Genomic DNA, 18,620 nt, shown 5'->3' with positions numbered 1-18,620 from the left:
GTGATCCCCCTGACAGGTGATGAATTGGCACCAAAAAAACCGACCGGCAAAGAGAAACCCAGAGAGAAACTCAGGCTCTGCCTTCCCAGACTCTCTGGCGCCAGCCCCGTGACGTCACCTCCCCGCCTCCCATCCCACGTCCAGCCTCCCCCTCTCCACTCCGAGAGAGAGCCTGGTGTCCCCGGGCAGGCGCCGCCGAGGCGGCTGCCATGGAGACGCGGCCTGTCAATCAAGAGAGCGCTCCGGCTGCATCAATAGACTATAAGGGGAGTGGAAGCACAGGGGAGAAATGTTACATTCCGTCACCCCGGCCCCAGTGCTGCGCCAGGGCCCGCACACCTGCACACATCTACATCTCTTAACACAGTGTGTATGCAGGGAAAGGCAGGGAGAATGAGCTGCCCTGTGGAGAGGTTTAAACGCACACAGACACAGACACCTTCTTTTCTCCCCAGAGATAGCTATATAAACCACTATATACACACAAATGCTTGAAAAACGAGAGGTAACGCTCATTGTATTACTTCCTGCTAAAACATTTTTATAAATAAATAAAAACATATATGCACACAATATTTTTTATTGATATATAAATACACATATATATATTGAAACAAAAAGTGAAAAAGGCATGTATATATATACACAATATTTTTTATTGATATATAAATACATATATATATATATATATATATATATATATATATATATATATATATATATATACGCCTTTTTCACTTTTTGTTTCAACCAGATTAATATATAAATCTTGTTTTCAAGTGTGCTCTAGGGAATAATACTGTATACAAAAAGATGGACTCAGCATTTCAGTACATGTTTGCAGTGCTATAGTGCAAGGCTCTTAACAAAATTATTTACTTTGGAGTGAGATTTGTGGATTTAAAGGGGTGGTCATCATTTCGCTGACCCCCCGCTCCTCCCCCCTGCCCCCAAACATCACCACAACTGTTGCCTTTTACCCCTTGGGTGTCCAATAACATAGCTACCATGGTCTGGCACTCCAGGGGCTTTCTGCGTGTCTTCTAGGGGCGATCTCGCTCAGTGCTTTATGGGGTGCTCATGTGATTGCGAAGCCCGAAATGCTGGTGCCGCTGCCCCTCCGACACTCAAAGGGTTAAAAATAACTGTTTTACTTCATTGTATCTTGTGGGGAAAAATGAATATGCCTTGTATTTCTATATTTCTGTCGGATTGAAGATGGCACTAGAATTACTTTGCAAACAGAGTTTTGAGGACTGACAAAGTGTCTAATGATAATCCCCAAAAGATATTAGATAAAGATTGCAAAAACTCTACGAAACTTTTGTTTACTATGGAAAAGTTAAAAAAAAGTTGAAATTAAATATTTAAAAATACTTGTATCATTTAATATACTTTAAAAAAAGGAAGTCAACCAGCTACATTTAACCTATTAACCCATGTCACTGTGTTTAGTTAACTTTTGACGTAGGCAGTGATACACACACACACACACACACACACACACACACACACACACACACACACACACACACACCTATATATGTCATGTGAAAAATAAAGTTCTCCCTCTTTGAATTCTATGGTTTTACATATCAGGACATAATAACAATCATCTGTTCCTTAGCTATTTATTTAACAAAAATAAAGCCAAAATGGAGAAGCTATGTGTGAAAAACTAAGTACACCCTCACTGCTTTCATAGGAATTAAGATGCTAAATTGCAGACAGGTGCTGCTAATCAAATTACCTTGATTAATTGATCATCAGCAAGTGTGACCAACTCTATAAAAGCCAAAGTTTAAGCAGTTTGCTGGTCTGGAGCATTCAGGTGTGTGTTAACACAATGCCAAGGAGGAAAGACATCAGCAATGATCTTAGAGAAGCAATTGTTGCTGCCCATCAACCTGGGAAGGGTTATAAGGCCATTTCCAAACAATTTAAAGTCCATAATTCTAGTGAGAAAGATTATTCAAAAGTGGAAAACATTCAAGACAGTTGCCAATCTTCCCAGGAGTGGACGTCCCAGCAAATTCACCCCAAGGTCAGAGCGTGCAATGCTCAGAGAAATTGCAAAATACCCAAGAGTTACATCTCAGACTCTACAGGCCTCAGTTAGCATGTAAAATGTTAAAGTTCATGACAGTACAATTAGAAAAAGACTGAACAAAAATGGTTTGTTTGGAAGGGTTGCCAGGAGAAAGCCTCTGCTCTCTAAAAAGAACATGGCAGCACGGCTTAGGTTTGCAAAGTTGCATCTGAACAAACCACAAGACTTCTGGAACAATGTCCTTTGGACAGATGAGACCAAAGTGGAGATGTTTGGCCATAATGCATAGCGCCACGTTTGGCGAAAACCAAACACAGCATATCAGCACAAACACCTCATACCAACTGTCAAGCACGGTGGTGGAGGGGTGATGATTTAGGCTTGTTTTTGCAGCCACAGGACCTGGGAACCTTGCAGTCATTGAGTCGACCATGAACTCCTCTGCATACCAAAGTATTCTAGAGTAAAATGTGAGGCCATCTGTCCGACAGCTAAAGGTTGGCCGAAATTGGGTCTTGCAACAGGACAATGATCCCAAGCACACCAGCAAATCTACAACAGAATGGCTGAAAAAGAAAAGAATCAAGGTGTTGCAATGGCCCAGTCAAAGTCCAGACCTCAACCCGATTGAAATGCTGTGTCTGGACCTTAAGAGAGCTGTGCATTAACAAATGCCCACAAACCTCAATGAACTGAAGCAACGTTGTAAAGAAGAGTGGACCAAAATTCCTCCACAACGATGTGACAGACTGATAAAGTCATACAGAAAACGATTACTTCAAGTTATTGCTGATAAAGGCGGTTCTACAAACTATTGAATCATAAGGTGTACTTAGTTTTTAACACATGGATTCTCCATTTTGGCTTTATTTTAGTTAAATAAATCAGGACACGGTGTAATATGTCATGTGTTGTTGTTCATCTGAGTTTGTATTTACCTAATTTTAAGACCTGCTAAGGAACAGATGATTGTTATTATGTCCTGATATGGAAAAACCATGGAATTCAAAGAGAGTGTACTTTCTTTTTCACATGACTGTGTGTGTATGTGTGTGTGTTGTATTCCCCTGGAGGAATAAATGTCACCTTTGGATCCTGGACTGCCCATCCTGTTTTCTCATATCAGATTTGTTGATACCTGGATGGTCTGCACCCTATTACCACCTTTATCTACACATATGTTTTTTTTTTTGGACTGATATATAGTTCTTGGTGTGCCTGTCCTGTGTATATTCAGTTAGGTCCGGAAATAATTGGACACTGATACAAGTTTTGTTATTTCGGCTGTGTACCAAAATAAACTCAAGTTACAGTTAAATAATGAATATGGGCTTAAAGTGCAGTCTATCAGCTTTAATTTGAGGGTATTCACATCCAAATTACAGGAAGGGTTTAGGAATTACATCTCTTTAATATGTAGCTCCCTGTTTTTCAAGGGACCAAAAGTAATTGAACAATTGACTCAAAAGCTGTTTCATGGACAGGTGTGGGCTATTCCTTCGTTATTTTATCATCGATTAAGCAGGTAAAAGGTCTGGAGTTGATTCCAGGTGTGGCATTCGCATTTGGAAGCTGTTGCTGTGAACCCACAACATGCGGTCAAAGGAGCTCCCAATGCAAATGAAACCAGACATTCTTAGGCTGCAAAAAAAAAGTAAATCCATCAGTGAGATAGCAGGATCATTAGGAGGGTCAAATCAACAGTATGGTACATTCTGAGAAAAAAAGAACGTACTGGTGAGCTCTGCAACACAGAAGGCCTGGACGTCCACAGAAGACAACAGTGGTGGATGATCGTAGGATCCTTTCCATGGTAAAGAAAAACCCCTTCACAACATCCAGCAAAGTGAAGAACACTCTCCAGGAGTTAGGCATATCATTATCCAAGTCTACCATAAAGAGAAGACTTCACGAGAGCAAATACAGAGGGTTGACCACAAGGTGCAAACCATTCATAAGCCTCAAGAATAGAAAGGCCAGATTAGACTTTGCCAAACAATATCTAAAAAAGCCAGCCCAGTTCTGAACAGCATTCTTTGGACAGATGAAACTAAGATCAACCTGTTCCAAAATGATGGGAAGAAAAAAGTATGGAGAAGGCTTGGAACAACTCATGATCCGAAGCATACCACATCATCTGTAAAACACGGTGGAGGCAGTGTGATGGCATGGGCATGCATGGCTTACAATGGCACTGGGTCACTAGTGTTTATTGATGATGTAACAGAAGACAGAAGCAGCCGGATGAATTCTGAAGTGTATAGGGATATATTGTCTGCTCAGATTCAGCCAAATTCAGCAAAGTTGATTGGACGGCGTTTTACTTTACAAATGACCCAAAACATACTGCGAAAGCAACCCAGGAGTTTTTTAAGGCAAAGAAGTGGAAAATTCTGCAATGGCCGAGTCAATCACCTGATCTCAACCCGATCGAGCATGCATTTCACTTGCTGAAGACAAAACTTAAGGCAGAAAGACCCACGAACAAACAACAACCGAAGACAGCTGCAGTAAAGGCCTGGCAAAGCATCACAAAGGAGTAAACCCAGCGTTTGGTGATGTCCAAGCGTTCCAGACTTCAAGCAGTCATTGCCTGCAAAGGATTCTCGACAAAGTATTAAAAATGAACAATTTATTTATGATTGTGTTAATTTGTCCAATTACATTTCAGCCCCTGAAATAAGGGGACTGTGTATGAAAATGGTTGCAATTCCTAAACATTTCATACGATATTTTTGTTCAAGCCCTTGAATTAAAGCTGAAAGTCTGCACTTCTATTGCATCTCGGTTGTTTAATTTCAAATCCATTGTGGTGGCGTATAGAGCCAAAATTATGAAAATTGTGTCAGTGTCCAATTATTTCCAGACGTGTGTGTGTGTGTGTGTGTGTGCGTGCGCGCGTGTGTATGTATATATATATTCACACTTAGTTAACTTATGGTGGGTAACAAAAGTGACAAAAACCCTCTACAGTAAAGCATATAGCAAATGGAAATATTACTGTATGCTCATTGTCTTAGACATGCAAATGAGCAGACAGTAATATTTCCATTTGCTATACATACATACGCAACTGTGGTGTCACCAATTGAACGTCCCAACGTCACTCCTGATGACGTTGCGACTTTCCATTGGCTGGAGTGGGCCTGGCCCCTTTGGCTATTTTGAGTCCACCGGACAATTGTCTTGGCCTGGTGCTGATATCTCAGGTGCCGTGGGATCCACAGATCTGCTTTGGGGCACCCATTAGCCCAGATAAGTAAAAAAAACAAACAAACAGAGAGCAGTGCTGTGTAAGGAAGGTCAGCCTGAAACGTTGACTATTGTTATTTTGTATACATCATAATGTAGGATGTAACTGTATTTTATCTTGCCCTGTGGTTTGACCCTAAATTCTATGTATCCTAATGAGTGACCTGTGGACAAGCACGGGTTCCTGCCTGATCCGCTTACTTAGCAGGATCCTGGGAACTGCCGGGACATAATACTGCACCACAAGCTCTGTGTATGGGCTTTTAGTGCTGCACATGTTTGAGAAATGTTTTGTGCCTGTATTTTTTTTTGTTTTTTTAGTCTGCCACACGAGTCAGTGTTTTCATGCTGTTGTAACCTTTATCATTTAAAGCCATGGGTCCTACTTTGCAGCAGAAAGAGAACCCCCCCCACCCACATTTTTGAACATGCGAAACAGGCATTCAAGTGCTGTCACTGTTTTCCAAGGTGACATTGTATACTAACGCAGTTGTATGGTGTGACAATGATTCCTCACATGTGAGCTTTCAATCCATTGTTGCTTGCTTTTGAACAGGAAGATAAAGGTGGCTATTTGCTACATCCCCTGTTTCAGACGTGTATTCAATTTCTATATGCATGTTTTTTTTGTTTTTTTTAGCATACAGTACTTGTTGCACAGAATAAGCAGTCTTCCACCAATCTGACAGTAAAAAGCAATGCAAACTTCTGCAGGGAAAGCTCATTGACTTGAGCTGGATTTATTGTACATACCTTAAATCTTGGAGAGAATTCCAACATCTTTTCCTGAAGGGGTTTCTATTAACCTTCAAAATACTGAGGGTCCGGAAAGACATCTAGCACTTCTGGGTCACTTGATCGCTATAAGAGCGATCACCTGATGCGACTAGGCCCCAGACCAGTGTTTTTAAATCTTTCTTTGTTTAAGGAAAATTGTGAAATTTTGAGGAACAACGAACCCCCTCTAATAGCGAGTCTGAGATCAGATGCATTGTAAGGAACCCCAACCCTCTCTAATAGCGCGTCTGAGATCAGATGCATTGTAAGGAACCCCAACCCTCTCTAATAGCGCGTCTGAGATCAGATGCATTGTAAGGAACCCCAACCCTCTCTAATAACGCATCTGAGATCAGATGCTTTGTAAGGAACCCCAACCCTCTCTAATAACGCGTCTGAGATCAGATGCATAATAAAGAAACCCAATCCTGTCTACGGCTGGGGCCATGGTACTGCAGACCGTGTGGATGCGTCCGCATGCTGCGCGAACAGACTGCCTTAAGGCAGTGTTTGCGTCCATGCAGCGTGCAGGTGCGTCTGCGCGGAAGCAGGAGGGGGAGCGCGTTGCACGAGAAATCAGTTAAACTGATTTCTCAGCGCGACAGACAGGTCACATGAGCGGTTCGCCCAATGAGGGCGAACCAGCTCCGTGACGCCCCCAGGAACGCCCCCCACGGCCCGTCCACCATGGCCAGGGAAAGCACCCACTTTCCCACAGCCTCCGCACGCCTCAGTGCGGGCGAAGGCACCATGGCCCCAGCCTATAGTGCGTCTGAGATCAGAGGCATTGTAAATTGGTACAAATTGTTACAAATACAATTGTAATTGACCTGAAAATTGCAGGGAACCCTGTAGCGATACCCGGGGAACCCAAGGTTTCCAGGGAACCCCTGTTGAAAAACACTGAGATAATAGAAGCGGAAGATTCTCCACCTCCATTCAATTGGGCTGGCCCCTCTGATGGAGCAGTCAGTTCAATAACCCCCCCCTTGAAAACGTGCCAGGGCCGATGTCGTACCTAGTACAGGCATACCCCGGTTTAAGGACACTCACTTTAAGTACACTCGCGAGTAAGTACATCTCGCTCAATAGGAAAACGGCAGGTCACGCATGCGCCTGTCAGCATGTCCTGAACAGCAATACCGGCTCCCTACCTGTACCGAAGCTGTGCGCAAGTGGGGAGACTATAGAGCCTTTTACACATGTGTTATTTACATCAGTTATGCACGTATATGACGATTGCCATACAGTTCATGCATCGATAAGTAGGAAAAAGGTAGTGCTTCACTTTAAGTACATTTTCGCTTTACATACATGCTCCGGTCCCATTGCGTACGTTAATGCGGGGTATGCCTGTACGTCACTTGGGCACTGCTAAGCTTAAAATAACCACGAGTTCAAATTCTGTCAAATAATACAAATGTGATGCCAGAACTGGCTGCTTTAGCTATTTCAGTGATAGATGTTCAATTCTCCTGCACCAAAGGGGTTTTTTTCTTGCTAGGGAACTACGTGCATAAAAAACAGATGAATGCACCCAATTGTCATTGGTGCCCAAAGCCAATTTAATATGTCACTGCCACGTGGGGCCCACAAAACACTGCAAATATATATGTCATAGAGACGGTTCTCAAAGTCATGTTAGGTTTATTTAGAGATCCCCAGTTATATATACAATATAATAAGCGAGCGGCTGGAATAACGGCTTTAAACGGGTCTAGTGATATTGTCCTAATGAATAAATATATTCCTTTTTCCTCTGTGCCCATAAGGAAAAATATTAGTAATTTAATTGGGGGACCGACCTTGGTCACCTCCAAAAATTGTCACAAAATAAATAAATGGTCACTTCATTAGTGATGATAAATCCAATAACAGGGTGTTTAGTTGTACGCTTTTGCCAGGTTAACCCCGTGGGTGCCAGAGCGGCATAATTCCCGGGAAAGCATAATGGTTGCGCTGCAGGCTACTTTTCAGCATATGTGCTTGTCAGAGAGTAACACTAAAGTGTAAGGTTCTTTACTAACAAACCTTTTTGTATGGTGCTCACAGTGTACGCAATACTGAAATCAGAGTAAGATGGGCACTATCCGGCTGGGAGAGGTTGTAATCTTAATTTACGGGGCATACCTGCGGTTAAAGTGATGTTCCCAATGTCATGTGGAGCTATTATTGGGTCACGCACACCGAGACTGTACTTCAGACGCCCGCCTAGTTGCAATGCAATATCCTGTTGCAGGAGCGGCCAACTCCAGTCCTCAACAGGTCAGGTTTTCAGGAAATCCCTGCTGCAGCACAGGTGGCTCAGTCTCTGACTGAGCCACCTGTGCTGAAGCAGGCTCTTTGACTGAGCCAGTATCCTTAAAACCTGACCTGTTGGGGGGAGGCGGGTTCTCGATAACTCTTGGCGATCCGTTATAAAATGGTGAGTTCCCTCGCTAAAATAGCCCTGAATATATGTATACGTTTTGAGAACATGCTAGTGTTGTATAAACAGATAAAGCCAGTGGCACAACTCTATCTGGCTGAGAGACCTGAGGGGGGAAAAAAGAGTCTGAAACTTGATTAACATGTTTGTAATATTTGATGCAGCGGTTAACTCTATAGCTCTAAGCAGGGAGGCACATTACGGCTCATTCAAATGAATTGGCAGTAAAGGTTCCTTGTGGCTTAGTCAACCATGACAGGTCTGGCAGCAAAACGGGGCTGGTACTCGGGGTCAGAAACTGTTCACTTGCATCAAGGCACAGAAATTGGGGGCTTGAAACAGAGCAGGTTATTAATTGAATGGTGTTAGTGCTTATCGGGGCACTGTCACATGGACACTACTATTGACTTCAATTGGAGTTTGTTTCTGCAGTTAAATGAATAAACCCCATAATTTCATATCCTGTGGGTTCCCCGGACAGCATTAGCCCTTTTATCTCCAAGTTTTCTTTCACACACTGCATCACTTTCTGCTTTCATCAAAGGTCAGAATTGCCTACAACTGACACCGATTATTAGCTACCTCAGACCGGGACATTTTTATTGGTGCCAGGTGAGAAAATGATGCTAAATGAAGCAGAATTTGATATGTCCCATTAAAATATATGGGTCGTGTAACCCCTCCTCTTACTGACAAATCACAAGCAGACGCACACGGAGCAAGAGTGGAACCAACTACCTGTATTCTTGGCCACGAGTAAGAGTGTACTGACATTTAACCCATTTGCTTCCAGAAGAATCAACAGTGCATTGCAAAGCAAACCATGTATGCAAGATATACACACCAGGGGTTCTCAACTCCAGTCTCTCCCACCCCCCCCCCCTCAACAAGTCAGGTTTTCAGGATATCCCAGCTTTAGCACAGGTGTCTCAATCATAGGCTGTCAAAGACTTAGTCACCTGTGCTGAAGCAGGGACTGATTGAGCCACCTGTGCTGACGCAAGGATATCCCAAAAACCTGACCTGTTTGGGGGGCAGAACTGGAGTTGAGCCCCCCTGATATACACCATATGTAAGCTCTTCGGGGCAGGGACACCTTTTCCTAATCTTACTTTTATGTGTGAAGCGCTTATTCCCATTATGTGTTATATTATTATATCACGTGTATTACTGCTGTGAAGCGCTATGTACCTGGATGGCGCTATATGAACAAATATATACATATACCACATAATGATATAAATAAAGTCTCACGTTAACAATAAAGCAGCTACATCTGCAATCTTCTATGTGATCTGTGCAAACCCTTTAAAAAAACAGCCCTGTTCAATTGAGGAGACAAAGGGATCCTTATTGATTCTGCATCCTGGTTTAATGGGCAGTGAGCCTTAAACACACCGTGATAAGACAGTGTTTTCTTTGGACAATTCAATATTGTTAAAGAAAACAGGCGAAAAAATGTCCTCACAGTCGTATCTTGTTTGGCATGTCCCTGCCGCTTTGCGAAGTATGCTGGAGATGTAGTAATGTGGAAGCACTCGTATTACACCTGCCATTTTTACATTTGAAAGATCAGTTCAGATTAGGTTTAGTCCATGAACAGAAGGTTAACATCAAGCAAATTGCTGAACAGTTTGTAGTTTGTACATAAAACTGCTGGACAAAGGAAACAGTGCATGATGGAACGGCTGTAAGCCGGGGGTGCTCAACCCCAGCCCCCCACCCCCAAACAGATCAGGTTTTCAGGACATCCCAGCTTCAGCACAGGTGACTCAATCAGTGCCTGCTTCAGCGCTGGTGACTCAGAGGCTCAGCCAAAGACTGGGCCTCTGATTGAGCCACCTGTGCTGAAGCTGGGATATCTGGAAAACCTGACCTGTTGTGGGGCTTGAGGATTGGAGTTAAGCACCCCTGCCCTAAGCAACTCTATCCTGTGAAGTGGCCTTCTCCTTGCTTGGCAAGATTTAAGCCACGTTCATTTTGAGCGAGGGGGTGATGGCTGAATATAGCATAGAAGCTCATAAAGAAACAGCAGTCCTCGACTGTTCCTCTCACGGTGGGTGGCAGAGATGTGGAGCCTCTCCTAGCTCGCATTCTGAAAGTTCCTTCCCTAAATATTGCAGCGACGGCTATTTGATGGGTCGCAGACTTAAACGATGAGTACTTTTCAATTTTGTTACGCTAATATTCATCGAGTTCACAAAATTCACCAGTTCTCCACGTTCTCTTTAACCTTTACAGTGCTGAGGGTCTGGCGGCATGAGTCTACCGCCGCATATCCAGCACTTCTGTGTCATGTGATTGCTCCTGGAGTGATCATATGATGCGACGAGTGCCCAGATACCAGAAGCAGAGGGGGGGGGGGGGGCGGGGGGCGGGGGGGGCCCGGGGGGCGGGGGGGGCCTGCCCCATCGCTCCCCTCCCCCCCCACCACTTAATCTCATTACTTCATTTTGTAACTTGGAGGGAAGATGATGAAACGCTTTCCTGCCCAACAACCCATTTTCACCGTCCCTGCTGTATAGTCCAAAGACATTTCATACATTAAAAAAAAAAGAAAGATTGAAAAATACCTCGTATTGTCGTTTTTTTTTTTTAAATAGCTTCAGTCAAAGAGATATAAGTCCAATATATGAATGTGAGTCAAATCTTCTCCAGCATCTTTCTGCATATTAGATTAGGGCCTAAATCCTCAGAGTAACAGTGCCATTTGACAGGAAGCAAACCCACGCCCATCTGCATAGCTAGTGGTCTATTGGTAAGGTCACTTACCTATAGGATTAGTGGACCCAGTATTACTTCCTGCAATTACAACTCACTTTATTTGCCCTAGACACCACATATTATATTGTAAGACCTACTGGGCAGGTACAGCCCTGAGTTTAAAGTACAACTCTGTATTAATATATACATCTATATTAATACATATAGGCCCACTGACAGTGACAGCTATTCTACTGCCCAGGTCTGAAGTCTTTACCTGATCCCTAGGTTGTTGAGTAAGAGGTGGGGGTGCTGGCAGCCTATTGAGGGGGGGAAGGGATGTGAATAAGTGGGGTGCTGGCAGCCTGTTGAGGGGGGGAAGGGATGTGAATAAGTGGGGTGCTGGCAGCCTGTTGAGGGGGGGAAGGGATGTGAATAAGTGGGGTGCTGGCAGCCTGTTGAGGGGGGGAAGGGATGTGAATAAGTGGGGTGCTGGCAGCCTGTTGAGGGGGGGAAGGGATGTGAATAAGTGGGGTACTGGCAGCCTGTTGAGGGGGGGAAGGGATGTGAATAAGTGGGGTGCTGGCAGCCTGTTGAGGGGGGGAAGGGATGTGAATAAGTGGGGTGCTGGCAGCCTGTTGAGGGGGGGAAGGGATGTGAATATGTGGGGTGCTGGCAGCCTGTTGAGGGGGGGAAGGGATGTGAATAAGTGGGGTGCTGGCAGCCTGTTGAGGGGGGGGGAAGGGATGTGAATAAGTGGGGTGCTGGCAGCCTGTTGAGGGGGGGAAGGGATGTGAATAAGTGGGGTGCTGGCAGCCTGTTGAGGGGGGGAAGGGATGTGAATAAGTGGGGTGCTGGCAGCCTGTTGAGGGGGGGAAGGGATGTGAATAAGTGGGGTGCTGGCAGCCTGTTGAGGGGGGGCAGGTGTATGCCGACAGCCTGCTGAGCGTGGGTATCCTAGCCTTGCCACCATCGCCACCAGGGGTCAGTTCCGAAGGGGCCCGCCTGAGCGATCATGCACCCTGCATACGTAATATACTGTACAGTCCAACACTGTATTTATTGAACCGAGGAAGAGAGTAAAACTCTTCAAATTCTTGTCCTAAAATATTAATTGTTAGTAGAAATGAAAAGGTATCGCTTAATACTGAAGTACTCCGGTATTTAGCTTTACTGCAACTGGACTAACACAATGACTTCAATTTAAAGCAAACACTGTAGCACTATGTGAGATAATTATTCATTATTATCTGGGTTTTAAACGCTGCATAATGATTACGAGACGTCAAAAAGGTGTGGCAGACCTTCTTTCTGAATTGTGAATGCACTCAATATTGTTTTCTGTCTTGTGCCACGCTACGGTGGAAAGTTTTTGTCACTTTAGGATGTCTTGAGCTTGCTCTCAAGAGGAAGTGGCTTAGGGTTTCACGTCCAATTTTACTTGGAGACAGCAGGGGAACTTTGAGACGTTCCGACCACCGATATACTTCCAGCACTTGCACGGAGAGGATGTCATAGACGAGAGGCGCACAGAGGTGTGGGCACTGCATGCAGGCCACAGAAGCAGAGAGGCCGTCTGATGTGCTGGGGACCCACAGGCCGCTGTACCTGTCAATATAAGCCAGCATTGATACTATCTATCTAAGAGGAGCTACTGAAGAAAACAACTCTATTATTTATTTATAAAATGTTTCAGCAGGAAGTAATACATTGAGAGTTACCTCTCGTTTTCAAGTATGTCCTGGGCACAGAGTTAAGACAAATAATACATGGTTACAAATACAGAGTTACATTCAGTGAACCGAGTTATACATTATATACAGGCATACCCCGCATTAACGTACGCAATGGGACCGGAGCATGTATGTAACACAGTCATACCCCGCATTAACGTACGCAATGGGACTGGAGCATGTATGTAAAGTGAAAATGTACTTAAAGTGAAGCACTACCTTTTTCCCACTTATCGATGCATGTACTGTACTGCAATCGTCATATACGTGCATAACTGATGTAAATAACGCGTGTGTAACAGGCTCTATAGTCTCCCCGCTTGCGCACAGCTTCGTTACAGGTAGGGAGCCGGTATTGCTGTTCAGGACGTGATGACAGGCACATGCGTGAGCTGCCGTTTGCCTATTGGGCGATATGTACTAACTCGCGAGTGTACTTAAAGTGAGTGTCCTTAAACCGGGGTATGCCTGTACAAGACATTGCATGCACAGTTAGGGCTGTTCTATAGCGTGCACGTGGCGCGCGCATTGTGTTTAGATATTGCAGGCGGTGACGCGGGCGGTTAGGGGGCGTGACAGCGTTATGGTGCACTCTGATTGGCCTGCGGCTCGGCAGCAGCGCGAAAATATCATTTTCATTATATTTTCTCCTGTCTGCCGCGCCCACCGCTCACGGCCGTGCGCGCGCCCGCGTCCCATCTATACAAACGGATGCCAAACACAGCCAACTATGATTGACGCGCGCACGCACGGCGGAGGAATGGCGAGCACTATAGAACAAGCCTTAAAGATAATATAAGTTATAGGCGTATGTAACAGTTACAGACCTGATTAACATGGGAGACATTGTTGAGAAATGAGTGCAGCCTAGATGTGGAAAGAATTGGTTGGCTCGCAGTTTCCTCGTTAAAGCGTCACGTGCTGCCTCTTACTCACTGTGGCCAATATTAACCAACAGTGCTATTCTTAACAAACACCTCTCCGACGCAGGAAGACGCCTTACAACCCATGCAAGTAAATGGATGCTGCCAGAAGGTGTCGTATGGAATAGCACTGCTTTATAAATATGCGCCTGTATATCTTCTATTTATGCGAGCATTAGATTTATGGTATGCTCCCAATTGCAATACATTTAGACCTTTGTGTGAGACACTAGCAAGTGAAGTGGATGTTGTCTCTGCTACAGCTTCTACAGTGCACTAGCCAATGGTTACAGACAAGTAATCAGACATCACGGTGCAGTAAGGTCAGCCCAGAAGTATCCTACAAAACGTCTCATTAGAGGTTTCATCTTGTTTTTCATTGACGAGCTTTGCATTAACTCTATTAACTTCAAAGCCAGGAAATGGGCGAAAAACAGTAATTGTCACCCTAGTGGGCCAACTAATTATAAGATCATGTTCTCTGACGCCATATTGGTGTAGTCCAGTCAGTGAAATGCTAAGATATGTTTCTATTCCCTTCATAGGGGTCTTTTCCAGGGATATCTAAGTTGTAAGCTTTTGACCGCTTTTAAAGAGACAGTCCTACATAGAAACACAGAAGTTGACAGACATTAGGTATGAAGTACATTATATGCTATTTTAATATCTATTTCATAATTGAAGTTTGTTAACTTTGCAAATTCAGGACCAAGAGCATAACGGTGAATTGCTCACTAACAAATATCACAACAAATGCTGCTTTTGTTAAGCAATGGTCACAAGCTTATACACAACTAAGGAACCAATGCTGTGGCTTAGTGAGTCGTTTTTAGAAATTAACAATAATAGCAGTCATGTTTATTAAGCACCAGAGAAAATGTTTTTATAATAATATTTCCCCCAATATTGTGTGTGATTTCCCAATGCGATCTTGCACTGTACAAAAAAACCCCCTTAAATACAATATGACCACTTGACATTTTTTTTAGGACTGGTTATGTGAGACTTCAAAATGGTTGACGTTTCAACTCAAAGACAAAACAGGAATGAGGCGTGTGTATTTATGGGCTTGTTTTGTGTTTTCGAATGAGAATGTTTGTGGGCACAATAGAAGACTGTTGTATTCCTTGGTTCTGTGTGTTCCTATTTTATTTGCACTTTTAGTAAATCATGGATGGTCTTGGAAGAGGTTGAAAGGACTGGTTCCTTTTCTTTACATGTATCATCATACTTACTGTTTATTATTTGTATTGAATTATTTGGAAATACTTTTGTCATCGTTAAAAACCAAGGAAACCCCCAATACATATTTAATTCAGGAATTTCTTTCAGAGATCCTTAGGTTACATGGCATGTCGGAGAGGCCTGAAACTCATTGAAGTGCAACAAATGGAATAAAAAAAATCAAAAGTATCTTACAATATTTCCCTTGCAGAAGTGGTTGGGCTTCCATAGTATCCTACAATATTTACTTAGCACAGTATCATTCCCCTGATTTGAATACGTTGCAGTGAAATGTGGAAAAAGCCCTGACTCACATAAGACTAAAAATACATATCTACTTACACAGTCAATATTTTATTAAGTTAAAGTAATAACTAAGCGTGCATATATAATGTTTTACAAGGTTATATTATTCTTATCGGGTTGAGAGATCAGAATTATATTTGAGCTGCTTTATTCACATCTGCTTGGCCAAACATATAGTGTCCAACAGAAATGTTAATTCTTTATACACGGAAAGATCCATCCGTCTGTCCAGCGTAAAGGTCAAGAATCTGCACGAGCTTTAGAGACCTATTAGCATTCTTTTTAGATCCCTAAAACTTTCGGAACATAAGGGAAAACCATTCGGACAGAAGCAAATCATGTGTTTGGCATTGCACACCGGATTGCCAACAAATGGTCAACATCCCCACCAAATATGAAAGTGCTAATTATTTTCGATGGCGGCAGATGAACCACAAAGATAGAGAGATCGACAGAGCTCTCATCAATCAGCGGGACTAGACATCAATTCCTCAGCCCGCAGATAAGACAGAGAATGCAGTTTGGTGGTCATCAATGTCCTAGCACTGGGTTTGTAGGGCACAAGATGTTGTTTTTCATGGCACTGGATCTGATGCCTGCTAAGAGTCCTGGTCTGTTTCCCACAATAACCACACAAGCACGAGTCTCTCCCCCTAACAACAACCTTACTTTTTAGTAAAAAGTCTGTCCCTAAAGGTTTTTACCCATTTGCACATTATGTAACCAGTTCACAGCAGTTCAAACCTACCAGAGACTCTCACATCCACCACCAGTTTAAGTTATTTCAAATTAAGGCTGTCTCACACTTTAATCTGGTCTGTAACTGTTTCCTACGCCCATAATATATATTTTCTTTAACTGTGCATGCAATGTCTTGTATATAATGTATACCCTGCTCATTTATGTAACTATTTGTAACCATGTATTATTTGTTTTACTCTGTGCCCAGGACATACTTGAAAACGAGAGGTAACTCTCAATGTATTACTTCCTGGTCAAATATTTTATAAATAAATAAAATAAGTAAACCTACAAGGCACAGGAAAAGGGGACGCGTAGAATTAAGACGTGACGCTGGATGCATTATCCTGTTAATCCCGTTGCGTTTCTATACGTATATATTATTGTGTGCGAGAAAGGGAATAGTTTTCATCTGTGAGACCACAGTTATGTGGGAGAATGGGTAATATGTTTCCTAGTATAAATATCCCTCTAGACTGTAAGCTCTCAGGAGCAGGGCCCTCATTATCTTTTTCTATCTGTTTGTGCATGTTTGTCCGCACATGTATGTAGCTGTCTATACATCACTCTGTACCCCATTGTACCGCGCTGCAGAATATGTCGGCGCTTTACAAATAATCGATAACAATAATTCTCATTATAATACATGTTTTGACGTAGAAATACATTAAAGGAGCAAATCAAGCCCATTTACTGCCAATTTTAAATACATTTCTCTATAGTTTTTATTCGGGTAAAATAAATAATAGGCGTGTTTGAAATACGAGGCTTTTTTGTTCAAATGTTATTAAAGAAAACGTTACTTTAACTACCCCTGGGGTTTCAGTATGATTTACTTAAATCTACTATTTTCCTAAAATATTAACACAAAAAGTGCGATTGAGATGTCTCATAATCACGCGGCAAAGGAATGCTGATCTCTCCTCTTTATTTCAGTGTATTGTAACAGTTCTTTTTATTATTATGCTGTATTAAAGCATGGGTGCTCAACTCCTGTCCTCAAGCCCCCCCCACCCGTGCTGAAGCTGGGACTGATTGAGCCACCTGTGCTGATGCAGGGACTGATTGAGCCACCTGTGCTGATGCAGGGACTGATTGAACCACCTGTGCTGAAGCTGGGATATCCTGAAAACCTGACCTGTTGGGAGGGGGGAGGGGGTACTTGAGTTGAGCACCCCTGTATTAAGGGCATGACCTAAATGCTCACTTTGCTTGCCTTAATGGCAAACACAATATATTTTACAGTAATGATTTAAAATGTGCAGATGACCACAATGCATTTTGTTTATTTCCCTTTACTGAAAGAACAATCACACATGGCTGGGAACAGTATAGTGCCCTTACCTTCATGTCCCTCTTTGCAGTCCCTTAAATGCATTGCTGTACATCTCATCTTCCAGATTCCCTGTGGAATTGCTCCTGCTAAGCTCTCTGACCTTGCCGCTGTCTACACTCTTTAGCACTCTCACTCTTTAACGCCTTGCTTCCTCCTTCCTTCAGATATACTGTTGGTGCTGAAAGGTGCATGGACACATCGTATGTTTCATTGCACCATTGGCAATTTTTTTTTAAAATTAAATCCTGAATGTCCACAACGCGGATCTGCAGAGGACACTGAAGACAGGTCAGAAATAATGGTATATTATATTAGTGTTTTCAGTTTAAAAAGTGGATTATATGGAAATAGCCATGTTAGTCCAGTTGCAATAGTGCAGAGTAAATGAGTACTTCAGTATTAGGCCGCGCCCATGCTTAGAGCGACCGCGCAAGTGGCGCGATCACACATTAAGTCTATGCGAACGTCCATAGAGAGCGCGCAAGTGCGCGGTGGCGTGAGCTGGTTTTGTCTCGCGACGGCCGGGTCACGTGAGCGGTTCAGCCAATGAGGGCGAACCGCTCATATGACATCATGGACACAGCCCCGGCACACCTCCCCATCGCTGTGGATCACAGATCACTTGGACGACAGGCGCGCGACGCCACACCCTCCGTCACGGGGACCCGTGATACCTTTTTTATTTCGACTAAGAATTTATAGTATAAGACAAACATTTTCAAGAGTTCTCTCTCTTCCTCAGGTCGGCAATTGCACAAAATTCTCTCATTATTGCTTGACCTGAGGAAGAGAGAGAGCTCTCGAAAGTTTGTCTTATACTATCAATTGTTAGTTCAAATAAAAAAAGGTATCACCTGATACTGAAGTACTCGTTTACTCTGCACCAGTTTAAAAAGGTAACCCCACTTCATTGTTTTAGGATGTTTCTGCTTTCATGAACTACGGGGTCAAACAGATTGACTTGAGTGTAGAAATGAGGTGTTTTGTCTAGTGTGCAGCATATTGAATGCAAGTGTATGGGTCGGGTTGCCCTCAGATGATGAAATCTTATATGTTAATAATAAGCCCATTATTTTAGGCTAACTGACACTTAAAGCTGCAGTTCAAGCAATATCCTGCATGTGTGTTTTTTTTTTAATAAATCAGT

The 18,620-nt window shown here is 43.2% G+C and overlaps 1 long non-coding RNA gene across 3 annotated transcripts in view; it reads left to right on the top strand.

The window, feature by feature from the left end:
* LOC142493765 (uncharacterized) overlaps positions 1-18,620 on the top strand; it is an 83,163-nt gene that overhangs the window by 23,413 nt on the left and 41,130 nt on the right. Inside the window, exon 1 of one of the 3 annotated variants that reach the window (XR_012801206.1) lies at positions 13,923-13,978. The exons of the other annotated variants lie outside the window; for them this stretch is intronic. This is a non-coding gene — a long non-coding RNA (uncharacterized LOC142493765). Of the gene's footprint in view, positions 1-13,922; positions 13,979-18,620 lie in introns of those variants that run through there. 3 annotated transcript variants of the gene reach the window in all.

The sequence above is a fragment of the Ascaphus truei genome, chromosome 4 (genome assembly GCF_040206685.1).
Source record: "Ascaphus truei isolate aAscTru1 chromosome 4, aAscTru1.hap1, whole genome shotgun sequence".
In the NCBI taxonomy this organism is placed as follows: domain Eukaryota; kingdom Metazoa; phylum Chordata; class Amphibia; order Anura; family Ascaphidae; genus Ascaphus; species Ascaphus truei.
The sequence above is the reverse complement of the archived record's forward strand: the minus strand, read 5'-3'. Positions and strand labels throughout refer to the sequence as shown.